This window comes from Arachis ipaensis, chromosome B7 (assembly GCF_059453495.1).
Source record: "Arachis ipaensis isolate K30076 ecotype BB chromosome B7, ASM5945349v1, whole genome shotgun sequence".
Classification (NCBI taxonomy): Eukaryota; Viridiplantae; Streptophyta; class Magnoliopsida; order Fabales; family Fabaceae; genus Arachis; species Arachis ipaensis.
The window spans coordinates 110,674,061-110,696,239 of NC_142442.1; the positions used below are offsets into that span (position 1 = coordinate 110,674,061).

Sequence of the window (22,179 nt, forward strand, 5' to 3'; positions counted from 1 at the left end):
AAAATATCTTCTCATCTTATCTTTTTCAAAAATTTGATTTCAAAATATCTTTTCTAACTTCCTAACTTCTTATCTTTTCAAAATTTGTTTCAACTAACTAACTAACTTTTTGTTTATTTCTTATATTTTTCAAAACCACCTAACTAACTCTCTCTCTCTAATTTTCGAAAATATCTTCCCTCTTTTTCAAAATTTCTTTTTAATTAACTAGTTATTTCAATTTTTAAAATCTTAATTTTCGAAAATTACTAACATTTTTCAAAAACTATTTTCAAAAATTACTAACTCTTTTTCAAAAATTATTTTCGAAAATCCTCTCCCTCTCTCATCTTATTCTATTTATTTATTCATCTACTAACATCTCTTCCTCACATCACTCACCAAATTCAAACCCCCCTCTTCTATCTGTGTTCGAATTTTTTCTTCTTCTTCTCTTCTTCTACTAACAATAAGGAACCTCTTTACTGTGACATAGAGGATTCCTCTTCTTTTCTTTTTCTCTTCTCTTTCTTATGAGCAGGGACAAAGAAAAAGGCATTCTTGTTGAAGCTGATCCAGAACCTGAAAGGACTCTGAAGAGGAAACTAAGAGAAGCTAAATTACAACAATCCAGAGAAAACCTTATTGAAAATTTCGAACAAGAAAAGGAGATGGCAGTCGAACCCAACAACAATAATGCAAGGAGAATGCTTGGTGACTTTACTGCACCTAATTCCAATTTACATGGAAGAAGCATCTCCATTCCTGCCATTGGAGCAAACAACTTTGAGCTGAAACCTCAATTAGTTTCTCTGATGCAGCAGAACTGCAAGTTTCCTGGACTTCCATCTGAAGATCCTTTTCAGTTCTTAACTGAATTCTTGCAGATATGTGATACTGTTAAGACTAATGGAGTAGATCCTGAAGTCTACAGGCTCATGCTTTTCCCTTTTGCTGTAAGAGACAGAGCTAGAGTGTGGTTGGACTCTCAACCCAAAGACAGCCTGAACTCTTGGGATAAGCTGGTCACGGCTTTCTTAGCCAAGTTCTTTCCTCCTCAAAAGCTGAGCAAGCTTAGAGTGGATGTTAAAACCTTCAGACAGAAAGAAGGTGAATCCCTCTATGAAGCTTGGGAAAGATACAAATAGTTGACCAAAAAGTGTCCTTCTGACATGCTTTCAGAATGGACCATCCTGGATATATTCTATGATGGTCTGTCTGAGTTATCTAAGATGTCATTGGATACCTCTGCAGGTGGATCCATTCACCTAAAGAAAATGCCTGCAGAAGCTCAAGAACTCATTGACATGGTTGCAAATAACCAGTTCATGTACACTTCTGAAAGGAATCCTGTGAATAATGGGACGCCTATGAAGAAGGGAGTTCTTGAGGTTGATACTCTGAGTGCCATATTGGCTCAGAACAAAATATTGACTCAGCAAGTCAATATGATTTCTCAGAGTCTGAATGGAATGCAAACTGCATCCAACAGTACTTAAGAGGCATCTTCTGAAGAAGAAGCTTATAATCCTGAGAACCCTGCAATAGCAGAGGTAAATTACGTAGGTGAACCTTATGGAAACACCTATAATCCATCATGGAGAAATCATCCAAATCTCTCATGGAAGGATCAAAGGCCTCAACAAGGCTTTAATAATGGTGGAAGAAACAGGTTTAGCAATAGCAAGCCTTTTCCATCATCCACTCAGCAACAGACAGAGAATTCTGAGCAGAATCCATCTAGCTTAGCAAATTTAGTCTCTGATCTATCTAAGGCCACTGTGAGTTTCATGAATGAAACAAGGTCTTCCATTAGAAATTTGGAAGCACAAGTAGGCCAGCTGAGTAAAAGGATCACTGAAATCCCTCCTAGTACTCTCCCAAGCAATACAGAAGAGAATCCAAAAGGAGAGTACAAGGCCATTGACATAACCAAAATGGCCGAACCCAATGAGGGAGAGGAGGACGTGAACCCCAAGGAGGAAGACCTCCTGGGACGTCCAGTGATCAATAAGGAGCTTCCCTCTGAGGAACCAAAGGACTCTGAGGCTCATCTAGAGACCATAGAGATTCCATTGAACCTCCTTATGCCATTCATGAGCTCTGATGAATATTCCTCTTCTGAAGAGAATTAAGATGTTACTGAAGAGCAAGCTGCCAAGTTCCTTGGTGCAATCATGAAGCTAAATGCCAAATTATTTGGCATTGATACTTGGGAAGATGAACCTCCCTTGTTCATCAATGAACTAAGTGATCTGGATCAACTGACATTGCCTCATAAGAGACAGGATCCTGGAAAGTTCATAATACCTTGTACCATAGGTACCATGATCTTTAAGGCTCTGTGTGATCTTGGTTCAGGAATAAACCTTATGCCCCTCTCTGTAATAGAGAAACTGGGAATCTATGGTGTGCAAGCTGCTAAAATCTCACTAGAGATGGCAGACAATTCAAGAAAATAGGCTTATGGACAAGTAGAGGACGTGTTAGTAAAGGTTGAAGGCCCTTACATCCCTGCTGATTTCATAGTCCTAGATACTGGAAAGGAAGAGGATGAATCCATCATTCTAGGAAGACCTTTCCTAGCCACAGTAAGAGCTGTGATTGATGTGGATAGAGGAGAATTGATCCTTCAATTAAATGAGGACAACCTTGTGTTTACAACTCAAGGATCTCTCTCTGCATCCATGGAGAGGAAGCATAAAAAGCTTCTCTCAAAACAGAGTCAACCAGAGCCCCCACAGTCAAACTCTAAGTTTGGTGTTGGGAGGCCACAACCAAACTCTAAGTTTGGTGTTGAACTCCCATATCCAAACTCTAATTTTGGTGTTGGAGAGTCTCAACAATGCTCTGAACATCTATGAGGCTTGATGAGCGGATAATTTATACGCTTTTTGACATTATTTTTAGTATGTTTTTAGTAGGATCTAGTTACTTTTAGGGATGTTTTTAATAGATTTTGAGTTAAATTCACATTTCTGGACTTTACTATGAGTTTGTGTGTTTTTCTGTGATTTCAGGTATTTTCTGGCTGAAATTGAGGGACTTGAGCAGAAATCAGATTCAGAGGTTGAAAAAGGACTGCTGATGCTGTTGAATTCTGACCTCCCTTCACTCAAAGTGGATTTTCTGGAGCTACAGAATTCGAAATGGCGCGCTTCTAATTGCGTTGGAAAGTAGACATCCAGGGCTTTCCAGCAATATATAATAGTCCATACTTTGGCCAAGAATTGATGACGTAAACTGGCGTTCAACGCCAGTTTTCTACCCAAATCTGGCGTCCAGCGCCAGAAAAGGATCCAAAACCAGAGTTGAACGCCCAAACTGGCACAAAAACTGGCGTTCAACTCCACAAATGGCCTCTGCACGTGCAACACTTAAGCTCAGCCCAAACACACACCAAGTGGGCCCCGGAAGTGGATTTATACATCAAATACTTACTCATGTAAACCCTAGTAGCTAGTTTATTATAAATAGGACCTCTTACTATTGTATTTTGACATCTTTGGACGCCTGGTTCTTAGATCAGAGGGGCTGGCCTCTCGGCCATGCCTGGACCTTCACTTATGTATTTTCAACGGTAGAGTTTCTACACGCCATAGATTAAGGTGTGGAGCTCTGCTGTTCCTCAAAGATTAATGCAAAGTACTACTGTTTTCTATTCAATTCTTCTTATTTCGCTTCTAAGATATCCATTCGCACCCAAGAACGTGATGAAGGTGATGCTTATGTGTGACGCTCATCATCCTTCTCCCTTATGAACGCGTGCCTGACAAACACTTCTGTTCTACATGAAATAAGCTAGAATGAGTATCTCTTAGATCTCCTAACCAGAATCTTCGTGGCATAAGCTAGAATGATGGCGGCATTCAAGAGAATCCGGAAGGTCTAAACCTTGTCTGTGGTATTCCGAGTAGGATTCAATGATTGAATGACTGTGACGAGCTCCTAACTCGCGATTGCAGGGCGTTAGTGACAGACGCAAAAGGATAGTAAATCCTATTCCAGCATGATCGAGAACCGACAGATGAATAGCCGTGCCGTGACAGGGTGCGTGAGCATATTATTCACTAAGAGGATAAGATGAAGCCATTGACAAGGGTGATGCCTCCAGACGATTAGCCGTGCCGTGACAGGGCATTGGATTATTTTCCCGAGAGATGACCGAAAGTAGCCATTGACAGTGGTGATGTATCACATAAAGCCAGCCATGGAAAGGAGTAAGACTGATTGGATGAAGATAGCAGGAAAGCAGAGGTTCAGAGGAACGAAAAGCATCTCCATTCGCTTATCTGAAATTCCTACCAATGATTTACATAAGTATTTCTATCCCTATCTTATTAATTAATATTCGAAAACCACATAACTGTTTTATATCCGCCTGACTGAGATTTGCAAGGTGACCATAGCTTGCTTCATACCAACAATCTCCGTGGGATTCGACCCTTACTCACGTAAGGTATTACTTGGACGACCCAGTGCACTTGCTGGTTAGTTGTATCGAAGTTGTGACAATTTATGAATGTGTAATCACGATTACGCGTACCAAGTTGCTCACGTGCCAGGAATAGTTTGAGCCTGGACATCACAATTTCGTGCACCAAGTTTTTGGCGCCGTTGCCGGGGATTGTTCGTGTTTGGACAACTGACGGTTCATCTTGTTGCTCAGATTAGGTAATTTTCTTTTTGTTTTGTTTTCAAAAATTTTTCAAAAAGCTTTCAAAAATTTTTCTTTTGTTTTCGAAGAAAAAAAAATAAAATAAAATAAAATAATAAAAATAATGTTTTCAAAAAATAAATTATTCTATGGCTTCAAGATTTTTAAGAATGAATTCTAGTGTTTCATGAAACATGTTGAATCCTATCTGGCTGTAAAGCCATACCCAAACTGCTTTGGGATTGGTATTCAACTAATCACTCCAGTCCATGTAATTATATGCTAAAGCTTGGCTGGCTATTAAGCCATGCCTGACCCTTTGATTGGAGCTTTAGAGCATAAGATTCCTGGAATTCATATTAAAAATTTTGGAATCCTTATTTTTATTTTTCAAAATAATTTTTCGAAAAATATAAAATAAAAATCCAAAAAAAATTTAGAAAATCACAAAAATAAAAAATATTTCATGTTTCTTGTTTGAGTCTTGAGTCATATCATAAGTTTGGTGTCACTTGCATATGCATTTTGCATTTTTCGAAAATATCATGCATTCATAGTGTTCTTCATGATCTTCAAGTTGTTCTTGGTAAGTCTTCTTGTTTGATCTTGATGATTTTTTGTTTTGTGTCTTTCCATGTTTATCATATGCATTCTTGAATTCTTAGTGTCTAAGCATTAAAGAATTCTAAGTTTGGTGTCTTGCATGTTTTATTTGCATTAAAAATTTTTCAAAATTATGTTCTTGATGTTCATCATGACATTCATAGTGTTCTTGGTGTTCATCTTGACATTCATAGCATTCTTGCATGCATCACATGTTTTGATCTAAAAATTTCATGCATTGCATCTTTTTTGTGTTTTTCTCTCTCATCATAAAAATTCAAAAATCAAAAAAATATCTTTCCCTTTTTCTCTCATCAAATTCAAAAATTTGGATTGACTTTTTCAAAAATTTTTAAAATCAAATTGTTTCTCATGAGTCAAATCAAATTTTCAATTTGAAAATCTTATCTTTTTCAAAATCTTTTTCAAAAATCAAATCTTTTTCAAAATTCTTGGTTATTTTCGAAAATTCCAAAAAAATATTTTTCAAAAATCTTTTTCTTATTTTTATATCAAATTTTCGAAAATAACATAATCAATTAATGTTTTGATTCAAAAATTTGAAGTTTGTTACTTGCTTGTTAAGAAAGATTCAAACTTTAAGTTCTAGAATCATATCTTGTGATTCCTTGTGAATCAAGTCATTAATTGAGATTTTAAAAATCAAATCTTTTTCAAAACTAATTTCAATTATATCTTTTCAAAAATATCTTCTTATCTTATCTTTTTCAAAAATATCTTTTCAAGATATCTTTCCTAACCTCCTAACTACTTATCTTTTCAAAATTGGTTTTCAAAATTTGTTTCAACTAACTAACTAACTTTTTGTTTGTTTCTTAACTTTTTCAAAACTACCTAACTAATTCTCTCTTTCTAATTTTCGAAAATATCTCCCCCTTTTTTCAAAAATTTCTTTTTTATTAACTAATTATTTTTATTTTTTATTTAAAAAAAAATTCGAAAAAAAATACTAACCTTTTTCAAAAACTATTTTCAAAAATCACTAACTCTTTTTCAAAAATTGTTTTCGAAAATTCACTTCCCCCTCTCATCTTCTTCTATTTGTTTATTGATATACTAACATCTTTCCTTCAACTCTCCAAAAATCCGAACCCCCTCTCTCTCTGAGTTCAGATTTTCTTCCCTTCTTTTCTTCTACTAACACAAGGATCCCCATATTGTGGTATAAAGGATCCATATTATTATTACTATTTTTTCTGTGCCATCTTCTTTGTCATATGAGCAGGAGCAAGGACAAGAACATTCTTGTTAAAGCAGATCCAGAACTTGAAAGGACTCTGAAGAAAAAATTAAGAGAAGCTAAAATACAACAATCCAGAGATAACCTTTCAGAAATTTTCGAACAGGAAAAGGAGATGGCAGCCGAAAATAATAATAATATAAGGAAGATGCTTGGTGACTTCACTGCACCTAATTCCAATTTACACGGAAGAAGCATCTCCATTCCTGCCATTGGAGCAAACAACTTTGAGCTGAAACCTCAATTAGTTTCTCTGATGCAGCAGAACTGCAAGTTTCATGGACTTCCATCTGAAGATCCCTTTCAGTTCTTAACTGAATTTTTGCAGATATGTGATACTGTTAAGACTAATGGAGTAGATCCTGAAGTCTACAGGCTCATGCTTTTCCCTTTTGCTGTAAGAGACAGAGCTAGATTATGGTTGGATTCTCAACCCAAAGACAGCCTGAACTCTTGGGATAAGCTGGTCACGGCTTTCTTAGCCAAGTACTTTCCTCCTCAAAAGCTGAGCAAGCTTAGAGCTGATGTTCAAACCTTTAGACAGAAAGAAGGTGAATTCCTCTATGAAGCTTGGGAAAGATACAAACAGTTGACCAAAAAGTGTCCTTCTGACATGCTTTCAGAATGGACCATCCTGGATATATTCTATGATGGTTTATCTGAGTTATCAAAGATGTCATTGGATACTTCTGCAGGTGGATCCATTCACCTAAAGAAAACGCTTGCAGAAGCTCAAGAACTCATTGACATGGTTGCTAATAACCAGTTCATGTACACTTCTGAAAGGAATCCTGTGAGTAATGGGACGCCTATGAAGAAGGGAGTTCTTGAGGTTGATACTCTGAATGCCATATTGGCTCAGAATAAAATATTGACTCAGCAAGTCAATATGATTTCTCAGAGTCTGCATGGAATGCAAGCTGCATCCAACAGTACTCAAGAGGCATCTTCTGAAGAAGAAGCTTATGATCCTGAGAACCCTACAATAGCAGAGGTGAATTACTTAGGTGAACCTTATGGAAACACCTATAACTCAACATGGAGAAATCATCCAAATTTCTCATGGAAGGATCAAAAGCCCCAGCAAGGCTTTAATAATGGTGGAAGAAACAGGTTTAGCAATAGCAAGCCTTTTCCATCATCAACTCAGCAACAGACAGAGAACTCTGAACAAAATGCTTCTAATTTAGCAAATCTAGTCTCTGATCTATCTAAGGCCACTGTAAGTTTCATGAATGAAACAAGGTCTTCCATTAGAAATCTGGAAGCACAAGTGGGCCAGCTGAGTAAAAGGATCACTGAAATCCCTCCTAGTACTCTCCCAAGCAATACAGAAGAGAACCCAAAAGGAGAGTGCAAGGCCATTGACATAAGTGCCATGGCCGAACCTGTGAGGAAAGGAGAGGACGTGAATCCCAAGGAGGAAGACCTCCTGGGACGTCCAGTGGTCAATAAGGAGCTTCCCTCTGAGGAACCAAAGGACTCTGAGGCTCATCTAGAGACCATAGAGATCCCATTGAACCTCCTTATGCCCTTCATGAGCTCTGATGAGTATCCCTCTTCTGAAGAGAATGAGGATGTCACTGAAGAGCAAACTGCCAAGTTTCTTGGTGCAATCATGAAGCTGAATGCCAAATTATTTGGCATTGATGCTTGGGAAGTTGAACCTCCCTTGTTCATCAATGAACTAAGTGATCTGGATCAACTGACATTGCCTCAGAAGAGACAGGATCCTGGAAAGTTCATAATACCCTGTACCATAGGCACCATGATCTTTAAGGCTCTGTGTGACCTTGGTTCAGGAATAAACCTCATGCCCCTCTCTGTAATAGAGAAACTGGAAATCTATGGGGTGCAAGCTGCTAAAATCTCATTAGAGATGGCAGACAGCTCAAGAAAACAGGCTTATGGACAAGTAGAGGACGTGTTAGTAAAGGTTGAAGGCCTTTACATCCCTGCTGATTTCATAGTCCTGAATACTGGAAAGGAAGAGGATGAATCCATCATCCTAGGAAGACCTTTCCTGGCCACAGCAAGAGCTGTGATTGATGTTGACAGAGGTGAAATATTCCTTCAATGGAATGAGAACTCCCTTGTGTTTCAAACTCAAGGATCTCCCTCTGCAACCATGGAGAGGAAGCAGAAAAAGCTTCTCTCCAAGCAGAGTCAACCAGAGCCCCCACAGTCAAACTCCAAGTTTGGTGTTGGGAGGCCACAACCAAACTCTAAGTTTGGTGTTGAACTCCCATATCCAAACTCTAAGTTTGGTGTTGGAGAGTCTCAACAAAGCTCTGCACATCTGTGAGGCTCCATGAGAGCCCACTGTCAAGCTATTGACATTAAAGAAGCGCTTGTTGGGAGGCAACCCAATGTTTATTTATCTAACTATATTTTTCTTAGTTATGTGTCTTTATAGGTTCATGATCATGAGGAGTCACAAAATAAATATAAAAATTGAAAACGAAATCAAAAACAGCAGAAGAAAAATCACACCCTGGAGGAGCATCTGTCTGGCGTTCAAACGCCAGAACAGAGCATAGTTCTGGCGCTGAACGCCCAAAATGGGAGCATCCTGGCGCTGAACGCCCAGAACAAGCATGGTTCTGGCGTTCAACGCCAGAAATGGCAGCAAAGGGGCGTTGAACGCCCAAAATGGGCACCAACCTGGCGCTGAACGCCCAGAGTTGTGTGCAAGGGCATTTTACATGCCTAAATTGGTGCAGGGATGTAAATGCCTTGACACCTCAGGATCTGTGGACCCCACAGTATCCCCACCTACCTCATCATCTCTCTTCCCATTCATGATCATCCCTTCTACTTTCCATTTACCACTCACATCCATACACCCACTACCTTCAAAATTCAACATCTCTCTCCCACCCAATCCCACCCATATGGCCGAATACACACTCCCATCTATCTCCTCCATATCTTCTTCTTATTCTTCTATTCTTTCTTCTTTTGCTCGAGGGCGAGCAACATTCTAAGTTTGGTGTGGTAAAAGCATAGCTTTTTGTTTTTTCCATAACCATTGATGGCACCTAAGGCCAGAGAAACCTCTAGAAAGAGGAAAGGGAAGACAAAAGCTTTCATCAAGGGTCTATAGCTCAGTGGTAGAACATTTGACTGCAAATCAAGAGATCCCTGAGATACCTCAGGGGATACATTTTCTTCCACACAATTATTGGAAGCAACTAAGGGTGGAACATCAAGAGCACTCCATCATCCTTCATGAAATCAGAGAAGATCTAAAAGCAATGAAGGAGGAGCAACAAAGACAAGGAAGAGACTTAGAAGAGCTTAAGGACATCATTGGTTCCTCAAGAAGGAAACGCCTCCATCACTAAGGTGGATTCATTCCTTGTTCTTATTTCTTCTGTTTTTCGTTTTCTATATTATGTGCTTATCTATGTTTGTGTCTTCATTACATGATCATTAGTAGTAGCAACTATGTCTTAAAGTTATAAATGTCCTATGACTCCATCACCTCTCTTAAATGAAAAATGTTTTAATTCAAAGGAACAAGAAGTACATGAAGTTTTGAATTTATCCTTGAACTTAGCTTAATTATATTGATGTGGTGACAATGCTTCTTATTTTCTGAATGTATGCTTGAACAGTGCATATGTCTTTTGAAGTTGTTGTTTAAGAATGTTAAATATGTTGGCTCTTGAAAGAATGATGACTATGAGACATGTTATTTGATAATCTGAAAAATCATAAAAATGATTCTTGAAGCAAGAAAAAGCAGCAAAGAACAAAGCTTGCAGAAAAAAAAATAGGCGAAAAAAAATAGAAAGAAAAAGAAAAAGCAAGCAGAAAAAGCCAAAGCTCTTAAAACCAAGAGGCAAGAGCAAAAAGCCAATAACCCTTAAAACCAAAAGGCAAGGGCAAATAAAAAGGATCCCAAGGCTTTGAGCATCAGTGGATAGGAGGGCCTAAAGGAATAAAATCCTGGTCTAAGCGGCTAAACCAAGCTGTCCCTAACCATGTGCTTGTGGCGTGTAGGTGTCAAGTGAAAACTTGAGACTAAGCGGTTAAAGTCAAGGTCCAAAGCAAAAAAAGAGTGTGCTTAAGAACCCTGGACACCTCTAATTGGGGACTTTAGCAAAGCTGAGTCACAATCTGAAAAGGTTCACCCAATTATGTGTCTGTGGCATTTATGTATCCGGTGGTAATACTGGAAAACAAAGTGCTTAGGGCCACGGCCAAGACTCATAAAGAAGCTGTGTTCAAGAATCATCATACTGAACTAGGAGAATCAATAACACTATTCGAAATCTGAAGTTCCTATAGATGCCAATCATTCTGAACCTCAATGGATAAAGTGAGATGCCAAAACTATTCAAGAGGCAAAAAGCTATAAGTCCCGCTCATATGATTGAAGCTCTGTTTCATTGATGGTTTGGAATTTATAGTATATTCTATTCTTTTTATCCTATTTTGATTTTCAGTTGCTTGGGGACAAGCAACAATTTAAGTTTGGTGTTGTGATGAGCGGATAATTTATACGCTTTTTGACATTGTTTTTAGTATGTTTTTAGTAGGATCTAGTTACTTTTAGGGATGTTTTTAATAGATTTTGTGTTAAATTCACATTTCTGGACTTTACTATGAGTTTGTGTGTTTTTCTGTGATTTCAGGTATTTTCTGGCTGAAATTGAGGGACTTGAGCAGAAATCAGATTCAGAGGTTGAAAAAGGACTGCTGATGCTGTTGGATTCTGACCTCCCTGCACTCAAAGTGGATTTTCTGGAGCTACAGAACTCAAAATGGTGCGCTTCCAATTGCGTTATAAAGTAGACATCCAGGGCTTTCCAGCAATATATAATAGTACATACTTTGGCCAAGAATTGACGACGTAAACTGGCGTTCAACGCCAGTTTTCTACCCAAATCTGGCGTCCAGCGCCAGAAAAGGATCCAAAACCAGAGTTGAACGCCCAAACTGGCACAAAAACTGGCGTTCAACTCCACAAATGGCCTCTGCACGTGAAACACTTAAGCTCAGCCCAAACACACACCAAGTGGGCCCCGGAAGTGGATTTATACATCAAATACTTACTCATGTAAACCCTAGTAGCTAGTTTATTATAAATAGGACCTCTTACTATTGTATTTTGACATCTTTGGATGCCTGGTTCTTAGATCAGAGGGGCTGGCCTCTCGGCCATGCCTGGACCTTCACTTATGTATTTTCAACGGTAGAGTTTCTACACGCCATAGATTAAGGTGTGGAGCTCTGCTGTTCCTCAAAGATTAATGCAAAGTACTACTGTTTTCTATTCAATTCTTCTTATTTCGCTTCTAAGATATCCATTCGCACCCAAGAACGTGATGAAGGTGATGCTTATGTGTGACGCTCATCATCCTTCTCCCTTATGAACGCGTGCCTGACAAACACTTCTGTTCTACATGAAATAAGCTAGAATGAGTATCTCTTAGATCTCCTAACCAGAATCTTCGTGGCGTAAGCTAGAATGATGGCGGCATTCAAGAGAATCCGGAAGGTCTAAACCTTGTCTGTGGTATTCCGAGTAGGATTCAATGATTGAATGACTGTGACGAGCTCCTAACTCGCGATTGCAGGGCGTTAGTGACAGACGCAAAAGGATAGTAAATCCTATTCCAGCATGATCGAGAACCGACAGATGAATAGCCGTGCCGTGACAGGGTGCGTGAGCATATTATTCACTAAGAGGATAAGATGAAGCCATTGACAAGGGTGATGCCTCCAGACGATTAGCCGTTCCGTGACAGGGCATTGGATCATTTTCCCGAGAGATGACCGAAAGTAGCCATTGACAGTGGTGATGTATCACATAAAGCCAGCCATAGAAAGGAGTAAGACTGATTGGATGAAGATAGCAGGAAAGCAGAGGTTCAGAGGAACGAAAAGCATCTCCATTCGCTTATCTGAAATTCCTACCAATGATTTACATAAGTATTTCTATCCCTATCTGATTAATTAATATTCGAAAATCACATAACTGTTTTATATCCGCCTGACTGAGATTTGCAAGGTGACCATAGCTTGCTTCATACCAACAATCTCCGTGGGATTCGACCCTTACTCACGTAAGGTATTACTTGGACGACCCAGTGCACTTGCTGGTTAGTTGTATCGAAGTTGTGACAATTTATGAATGTGTAATCACGATTACGTGTACCAAGTTGCTCACGTGCCAGGAATAGTTTGAGCCTGGACATCACAATTTCGTGCACCAAGGCTCCATGAGGGCCTACTGTCAAGCTATTGACATTAAAGAAGCGCTTGTTGGGAGGCAACCCAATTTTTATTTATCTAACTATATTTTTCTTATTTATATGTCTTTATAGGTTCATGATCATGTGGAGTCACAAAATAAATATAAAAATTGAAAATGGAATCAAAAACAGCAGAAGAAAAATCACACCCTGGAGGAAGCACCTGCCTGGCGTTCAACGCCAGAACAGAGTATGGTTCTGGCGCTGAACGCCCAAAATGGGCAGTGTCTGGGTGTTGAACACCCACAATGGGCATCATCTGGGTGCTGAACGCCAGAATTGCACCCTGGAGAGGAGCTGGCGCTGAACGCCCAGAACAAGCATGGTTCTGGCGTTCAACGCCAGAAATGGGCAACAAATGGGCGTTGAACGCCCAAAATGGGCACAAACCTGGCGCTGAACGCCCAGAGTTGTGTGCAAGGGCATTTTACATGCCTAATTTGGTGCAAGGTTGTAAATCCTTGAACACCTCAGGATCTGTGGACCCCACAGGATCATCTCAGGATCTGTGGACCCCACAGGATCACCTCAGGATCTGTGGACCCCACAGGATCCCTACCTACCTCCACTCACTCTCTTCTCTCTTCTCAATCATCCTCTATTCCCAATAAACACTCTTCCCCAAAACCCTTCACCTATCACCTCCATCCCTCTTCCCTATTAACCCTTCACCACTCACATCCACCCACTCTTCCCCATAAACCTACCTCATAAACTCCACCTACCTTCAAAATTCAAAACCAATTTCCCACCCAAACCCACCCATATGGTCGAAACCTTCCTCCCCTCTCTTCCCTATATAAAGACCTCCATTCTTCTTCAAATTCACACAACACAACCCTCTCTTCTCTTCTTGGCCGAAACACAACCCCTTCTCCCTCTCCTCCATTTCTTCTTCTTCTTCATCTATTCTCTTTTATTGCTCGAGGGCGAACAATATTCTAAGTTTGGTGTGGTAAAAGCATAAGCTTTTTGTTTTTCCATTACCATTGATGGCACCTAAGACCGAAGAATCCTCTAGAAAAGGAAAAGGGAAGACAAAAGCTTCCACCTCCGAGTCATGGGAGATGGAAAGGTTCATCTCCAAAGCCCATCAAGACCACTTCTATGATGTTGTCGCCAAGAAGAAGGTTATCCCTGAGGTCCCTTTCAAACTCAAAAGAAATGAGTATCTGGAGATCCTACATGAAATTCAAAGAAGAGGTTGGGAAGTTCTAACAAATCCCATCCAACAAGTCGGCATCCTAATGGTTCAAGAGTTCTATGCTAATGCATGGATCACCAAGAACCATGATCAAAGTAAGAACCCGGATCCAAAGAACTATGTTACAATGGTTCGGGGGAAATACTTAGATTTTAGTCCGGAAAATGTGAGGTTGGCGTTCAACTTGCCAAACATGGAAGAGAACGCACGCCCCTACACAAGGAGAGTCAACTTTGATCAAAGGTTGGACCAAGTCCTTATGGACATATGGGTAGAAGGAGCTCAATGGAAAATTGACTCAAAAGGCAAACCGGTTCAACTAAGAAGACTGGACCTCAAGCCTGTGGCTAGAAGATGGTTGGAATTCATCCAATGCTCCATCATCCCTACTAGCAACCGATCTGAAGTTACTGTGGATCGGGCCATCATGATTTATAGCATCATGATTGGAGAGGAAATAGAAGTTCATGAAGTCATCTCTAATGAACTCTACAAAATAGCCGAAAAGTCATCCCCCATGGCAAGGCTAGCTTTTCCTCATCTTATTTGCCATCTATGTTACTCAGCTGGAGCTTTCATAGAAGGAGACATTCCTATTAAGGAAGAGAAGCCCATCACTAAGAAAAAGATGGAGCAAGCAAGAGAGCCCATTCATGGAGCTCAAGAGGCGCAAGAAGCTCATCACCATGAGACCCCGGAAATGCCTCAAATGCATTTTCCTCCACAAAATTATTAGGAGCAAATCAACACCTACCTAGAAGAATTAAGTTCCAACATGGGACAATTAAGGGTGGAACATCAAGAGCACTCCATCATGCTCCATTAAATAAGAGAAGATCAAAAAGCAATGAGGGAGGAGCAACAAAGACAAGGAAGAGACATAGAAGAGCTCAAGGACATCATTGGTTCCTCAAGAAGGAAACGCCACCATCACTAAGGTGGATTCATTCCTTGTTCTTATTTCTTCTGTTTTTCATTTTCTATGTTGTGTGCTTATCTATGTTTGTGTCTTCATTACATGATCATTAGTAGTTAGTAACTATGTCTTAAAGTTATAAATGTCCTATGAATCCATCACCTCTCTTAAAATGAAAAATGTTTTAATTCAAAAGAACAAGAAGTACTTGATTTTCGAATTTATCCTTGAACTTAGCTTAATTATAATTATGTGGTGACAATGCTTCTTGTTTTCTGAATGAATGCTTGAACAGTGCATATGTCTTTTCAAGTTGTTGTTTAAGAATGTTAAATATGTTGGCTCTTGAAAGAATGATGACAAGGAGACATGTTATTTGATAATCTGAAAAATCATAAAAATGATTCTTGAAGCAAGAAAAAGCAGCAAAGAACAAAGCTTGCAGAAAAAAATAATAGGCGAAAAAAAATAGACAGAAAAAGCAAGCAGAAAAAGCCAAAAGCTCTTAAAACCAAGAGGCAAGAGCAAAAAGCCAATAACCCTTAAAACCAAAAGGCAAGGGCAAATAAAAAGGATCCCAAGGCTTTAAGCATCAGTGGATAGGAGGGCCTAAAGGAATAAAATCCTGGTCTAAGCGGCTAAACCAAGCTGTCCCTAACCATGTGCTTGTGGCGTGTAGGTGTCAAGTGAAAACTTAAGATTGAGCGGTTAAAGTCAAGGTCCATAGCAAAAAAAGAGTGTGCTTAAGAACCCTGGACACCTCTAATTGGGGACTTTAGCAAAGCTGAGTCACAATCTGAAAAGGTTCACCCAATTATGTGTCTGTGGCATTTATGTATCCGGTGGTAATACTGGAAAACAAAGTGCTTAGGGCCACGGCCAAGACTCATAAAATAGCTGTGTTCAAGAATCATCATTCTGAACGAGGAGAATCAATAACACTATCTAAACTCTGAGTTCCTATAGATGCCAATCATTCTGAACCTCAATGGATAAAGTGAGATGCCAAAACTATTCAAGAGGCAAAAAGCTATAAGTCCCGCTCATATGATTAAAGCTATGTTTCATTGATAGTTTGGAATTTATAGTATATTCTCTTCTTTTTATCCTATTTGGTTTTCAGTTGCTTGGGGACAAGCAACAATTTAAGTTTGGTGTTGTGATGAGCGGATAATTTATACGCTTTTTGGCATTGTTTTTAGTATGTTTTTAGTAGAATCTAGTTACTTTTAGGGATGTTTTCATTAGTTTTTATGTTAAATTCACATTTCTGAACTTTACTATGAGTTTGTGTGTTTTTCTATGATTTCAGGTATTTTCTGGCTGAAATTGAGGGACTTGAGCAAAAATCAGATTCAGAGGTTAAAGAAGGACTGCTGATGCTGTTGGATTCTGACCTCCCTGCACTCAAAGTAGATTTTCTGGAGCTACAAAACTCGAAATGGCGTGCTTCCAATTGCATTGGAAAGTAGACATCCAGGGCTTTCCAGAAATATATAATAGTCCATACTTTGCCTACTTTTAGACGACGCAAACTAGCGTTCAACGCCAGCTCTCTGCCTAATTCTGGCGTCCAGCGCCAGAAACAAGCTGCAAAGTGGAGTTCAACGCCCAAACTGGCACAAAAGCTGGCGTTCAACTCCAAGAAGGACCTCTACACGTGCAACATTCAAGCTCAGCCCAAGCACACACCAAGTGGGCCCCAAAAGTGGATTTATGCATCAATTACTTACTTCTGTAAACCCTAGTTGCTAGTTTATTATAAATAGGACCTTTCACTATTGTATTAGACATCCTGGATTGTATTTTGATCCTGTGATCACGTTTTGGGAGCTGGCCTCTCGGCCATGCCTGGACCTTTCACTTATGTATTTTCAACGGTAGAGTTTCTACACTCCATAGATTAAGGTGTGGAGCTCTGCTGTTCCTCAAAGATTAATGCAAAGTACTACTGTTTTCTATTCAATTCAACTTATTCCACTTCTAAGATATTTATTCGCACTTCAACCTGAATGTGATGAACGTGACAATCATCATCATTACCTATGAACGCGTGCCTGACAACCACTCCCGTTCTACCTTCGATTGAATGAGTATCTCTTAGATTACTAATACAAGGGACCGAGTCCGAGATATTGGGGTCTTCATGGTGTAAGCTAGAATGATGGCGGCATTCAAGAGAATCCGGAAAGTCTAAACCTTGTCTGTGGTATTCCGAGTAGGATTCAATTATTGAATGACTGTGACGAGCTTCAAACTCGCGATTGCTGGGCGTAGTGACAGACGCAAAAGGATAGTAAATCCTATTCCAGCATGATCGAGAACCGACAGATGAATAGCCGTGCCGTGACAGGGTGCGTTGACCATTTTCACTGAGAGGATAGGATGTAACCATTGACAAGGGTGATGCCTCCAGACGATTAGCCGTGCCGTGACAGGGCATTTGGATCATTTTCCCGAGAGAAGACCGAAAGTAGCCATTGACAATGGTGATGCATTACATAAAGCCAGCCATGGAAAGGAGTAAGACTGATTGGATGAAGATAGCAGGAAAGCAGAGGTTCAGAGGAACGAAAGCATCTCTATTCGCTTATCTGAAATTCTCATCAATGATTTACATAAGTATTTCTATCCCTATTTTATTAATTAATTTTGAAAACCCCATTACTATTTTATATCCACCTGACTGAGATTTACAAGGTGACCATAGTTTGCTTCATACCAACAATCTCCGTGGGATTCGACCCTTACTCACGTAAGGTATTACTTGGACGACCCAGTGCACTTGCTGGTTAGTTGTGCGAAGTTGTGAACCATGGTATTGGCATCGTGTTTTTGGTGCCATTGCCAGGGAAAGAAAGAGCAATGAATTTTACATAATCAAAGTGTAATCACAATTTCTGCGCACCAGTATGCGTCACCCATTTTTTTTCCTATCCACGCGTGGGTGTGATCGACGTATACGTGTCGCACTAGTTTCATGAATTGTGAATTTTTTATGCTGAAATGCTACTACCGCATGGTTCAAAAAATAGAAAGTTGTGCTGAAACCATGCGAGTGTTGCACGAAGAGCATGAAAAGTCTCCACGCATACGCGTGAGTGACGTGTATGTGTCACCTTCTTTTCTCTACTCATCACGCGTGCATGTAGGTGACGCGCGCGTGTCACTAGTTTTTTATGCCTATCACGCGTACGCATGATCCAAGCGTACGCGTCGCATTCACGACCTCAGCTGCCCTGTTTCTTCTTCTTTCTTCTCTCCTTTCTTCTTCTTTCTTCTTCCTTTCTTACTTTCTTCTTCTCCCTCTCTTCAAAATTCCACTTCTCATTTTTCTTATCTTTCATTTTCTTTTTTCTGTTGTATTTGCATACTTTTATTGATTGCATTTTAACTTTGTTGCTTGTTCTGATTTTCTTTTCTAAATTCATTGTTTTAACATTGGTGTTGAATTTTTCTACTTAACTGTTGAGAATTTCTTAGATAGTTTTGGTGCTTCGTGACTTGTTTGATATTGATTGGGTAATGAAATCTTTTGGTCAATGCTTAATCTTTAATGACTCTTGCACCCTTTGTGCATTAATATGAACTTCCATTGTCTTTCATGACCCACTCTTTCCTATTTGAACTTGATGCTCCAAATGCTCTTCATGCTATTTACTTATGCTTTGATTTTACTCTTGCATCAAGTGTTAGTTGATATGCCCTTCACTTATATTGCTTTCTCACTTACATGTTGTAGCTACCATGTAGTTGAGAACCCCAATCTTATTTGGCATTAGCCCCCACCTATGTTATGTTTGCTTTGATATCTTTGTTTTTTGTGCTTAATCTTCCGTCTTTTTCTCCCCTTTCAGGCTGGCCACCAAGAAGGGAAAGGAAAAGCTTCTAAATGGGGCGAACAACAAGTCCCTCCACACAATCTTTTAAAGGAGCTCATCAGTTGTAGCAACCCACCCTAATCCACCTTGCTCATCTTTGCATGCACCAAGGATGGTGCAATCTTTAAGTATGGGGAGGTCGAGGACCAACTTCCGTGGGTAACTACTTCCTTTTCCAACACCAATTCTTCATCTTCTTTATTAGTTAGTTGTTTCATTGCATGATAGATTGCATGTTAGTTAGAAATTGTACATATTTTACCACTTCTTTCTTACTAGGACTACTTGGTTGAAGTGATGATTTCTTTTCCAAGAAAGTGTTTTAAGGCATTTCACTAATTTGAATCAAAACTTTTGTTGAATTTGCTTGAATAAATTTATTTTGGAACATGGTTTTAGAGCTAGAACACACAAACCCAGTGAGATTTTGAGCCTATTTGATTGGTTGCATCTTATCAACCAATATTCTTGTTTTGGTGTGTGTTATTCTCTCTAAGATTGTGACCTTTCTCTTGCTTGATTCTATTTCTATTATTTGATGTATAAATGCATTTATGTGATTGAGGCCTTTGTTTCACTAAACTCACATACCCAAATGGTCTTACCCTTTCATCATCCTTTGCAAATCAATGTTGAGCCTATTTTACCCCATGTGTTCTTTATTTTAGCACATCACTAACTCTAAGCGGAAAATAATGAATATCCTTAATTTGAATCCCTAGTGAGAGTGTGCATGATTTAAGTATAGAAAAATTGGGTTTGGGAACATTTGGTTTGGAAATTGGGTATTTTATAATTTTTGTAAAAATGAAAAAAAAATAGTTGGGTACATATTCATGCATTCAATACTTTAACCATATGCATGAATCTCGTGTATATAGATATTTTCCACCATATGTATATAAAAAGAAGAAAAACAAAAGAAAAAAACCAAAAATAAAAGAAAAATAAAAAAAAAAGAAAAAGAGAAAAAGAAAACAATAAAAAAAGGGACAAAAAGCCCCAAAGTAAGTGGTGATAGCAATGCATATGTATTGTATTCAAAATTGGGATGCATGAATATGTGGCAAAAGATAGTCAATGGGTAGTTAGGTTTTGCATTTTGATTACATGGATTGTCTTAGGTTAGGTGGGAAGTTTAGGTTAATCAAGGATTCAAACTTTAGTCCACTTGACGAAATACAATCCTACCTTGACCATAACCCCATTACAACCCTTGAAAAGACTTCTTGATATGTGTATTCATGAATTGAACATATGTTGATTGGTAGAAGAAGAGCAAGGCTTGGAAAGCAAGATTAGCAGAGAATTGAGAGAATCGATCCCCAAACACTAGAGAGATTAGAGTGCAAACACTTCTGGTGAGGGTTCGATGCTCAATTCCTTGTTCCTGACTTTCATGATCTTTTTTCTTGCAAGTCTATTTGTACTTCATTTTGAGATTTGAATTGGTAGAATTCATGAATACATGACTATCTTAGCCCTACTTGTTCACATATGTTCTTGGGGATTGATTTACCTTTAACCAAGTAGGTAAAAACATTTTACATTTAGTTACATTCATATAGATAGGTTACATTTAATAAATCCTACCATCCCTCTTCACCCCTTTATAGCTTCTCTTGAGCTTAGCATGAGGACATGATAATGTTTAAGTGTGGGAAGATTGATAAACCATAATTTTATGCTTTATTGTGTATCGAATTGAGTAGATTTTTTCAACTATTCTCACATTTATCCATATAAGTTGCATGGTTTTGTAAATCCTTCCTAATTTGTACTTAAGAGTGAAAACATGCTTCCTAAGACTTAAAATTGATCATTTTTAATCATCTTTTATTACCATTCGATGACGTGATGTGCTTGTTAAGTGATTTCAGGGTTTATAGGGCAGGAATGACATAAGGAATGGAAAAAGAGCATGCAAAAGTGGAAGGAACACAAGAAATTAAGGATTTGAGAAGCTAGCCTCGACGCGTACGTGAGACTGACGCTTGCGCGTGACCAAGTACAGCGTCAACATGACACGTACGCATGGCCACTGCATTATCCAGTGACGCGTACGCGTGGCTGATGGGTACGCGTGACAAGCGACACGTGCCTCACTAAAGTAAAAACGCTGGGGGTAATTTCTGAGCTGGTTTTGGCCTAGTTTCAAGCCTATTCTGCAGATTAGAGGCTGGGAGTAAAGGAGGATGGGGGAGACAATTTCATTCATACACACATTAGTTTTAGCTAGATGTAGAATTCCAGAGAGAAAAGGCTCTCTCCTCTCTCTAGGTTTTAGGGTTCTTAGTTTTATTTCTTTTTAGATCTAGATTTCAATCTTGCTTAAATTTAGTTTTCCTTTAGTTTTATTTGTTCTAGTACTTTAGTTCATTTACTTCTCTTATCAATTCCTCTATTTTGCCAACTTTAGCTCATGAACTCTTTTGTTAATTTCATTTCTCTTTTAATGCAATTTTATGTTTCCATGTCTTTTTATGTTTGCCTTAGTTGCTGTTGTTGATTTCTTGTTTGTGTTTGTTATAGTTTTCATTAATTCTTGCAATTTATGATGTTTACTTTTATTACACTCTAAGTGTTTGATGAAATATTTCCCTTAGCTATAGAGTAGATTTCCCTCTTCTTAGCTTGGGTTGGTTACTTGGGTGACCTTGAGTTGCTAATGTCCAAGTGATTGATAATTGGTGTCCATTGGCACTAGTCTTCACTAATTCAATTAGTGAGTAGCTAGGACTTATGGATTAGGATTGATGTAGCTCATTTGACTTTCCTTTAGTTGTTAGAGGATGACTAAATAGGATTGATCCTTGCAATTATCATGTTGTGGTTAGTAACAAGGATAGTGATCCTTAACCATCAACCCTTGCCAAGAATTTTTTACCATTTGATTTCCTTTCCTTTATTAGTTAATTGCCATTTAATTTCTTGCCATTTATATTTCTTGTCAATCACCACCTCAACCTCAAATATCCCTTCATAGCCAATAATTGAGCACTTCATTACAATTCGTAGGAAGAATGACCCGGGATTAATACTCCCATTTATTTTTATTTGTATTGTGACAAACCTTCTAAACTTTGATGGAGGATGAATGGTTGGTTTGGAACTATGCTTACAACGAAATTTCTTTGAGAAATTCTAGACCGACATTTATCCCCCATCAAGTTTTTGGCGCCATTGCCGGGGAATTGCAATGTGTGCTTATTGTTGGTTATTGTATATATGTTAATATTGTGAATAGTTGCTTTTGCTTCTTTGTTGGTTTTCGCTAGTTTTAGGAGTTTATTTTCATTAGTTCTTATTAGTGTTTGTCTTTATTTTCTATTCCTACTATGAATTCTCATCAGTTTGGCTATGCGTGTGGTTACAACTATGTTGTAGGAAATGAGAACTACGGTGAAGGATT

The 22,179-nt window shown here is 38.8% G+C and overlaps 2 non-coding genes across 2 annotated transcripts; both read right to left on the minus strand.

The window, feature by feature from the left end:
• Positions 1-1,049: 1,049 nt before the first annotated feature.
• On the minus strand, positions 1,050-1,157 carry LOC148553726 (small nucleolar RNA R71). The gene has a single exon (XR_015893146.1). It is a non-coding gene; the product is annotated as a small nucleolar RNA R71 (small nucleolar RNA).
• Positions 1,158-7,011: 5,854 nt separating this feature from the next.
• Positions 7,012-7,119, minus strand: LOC148553727 (small nucleolar RNA R71). Its single transcript, XR_015892979.1, has one exon. It is a non-coding gene; the product is annotated as a small nucleolar RNA R71 (small nucleolar RNA).
• Positions 7,120-22,179: the final 15,060 nt, after the last annotated feature.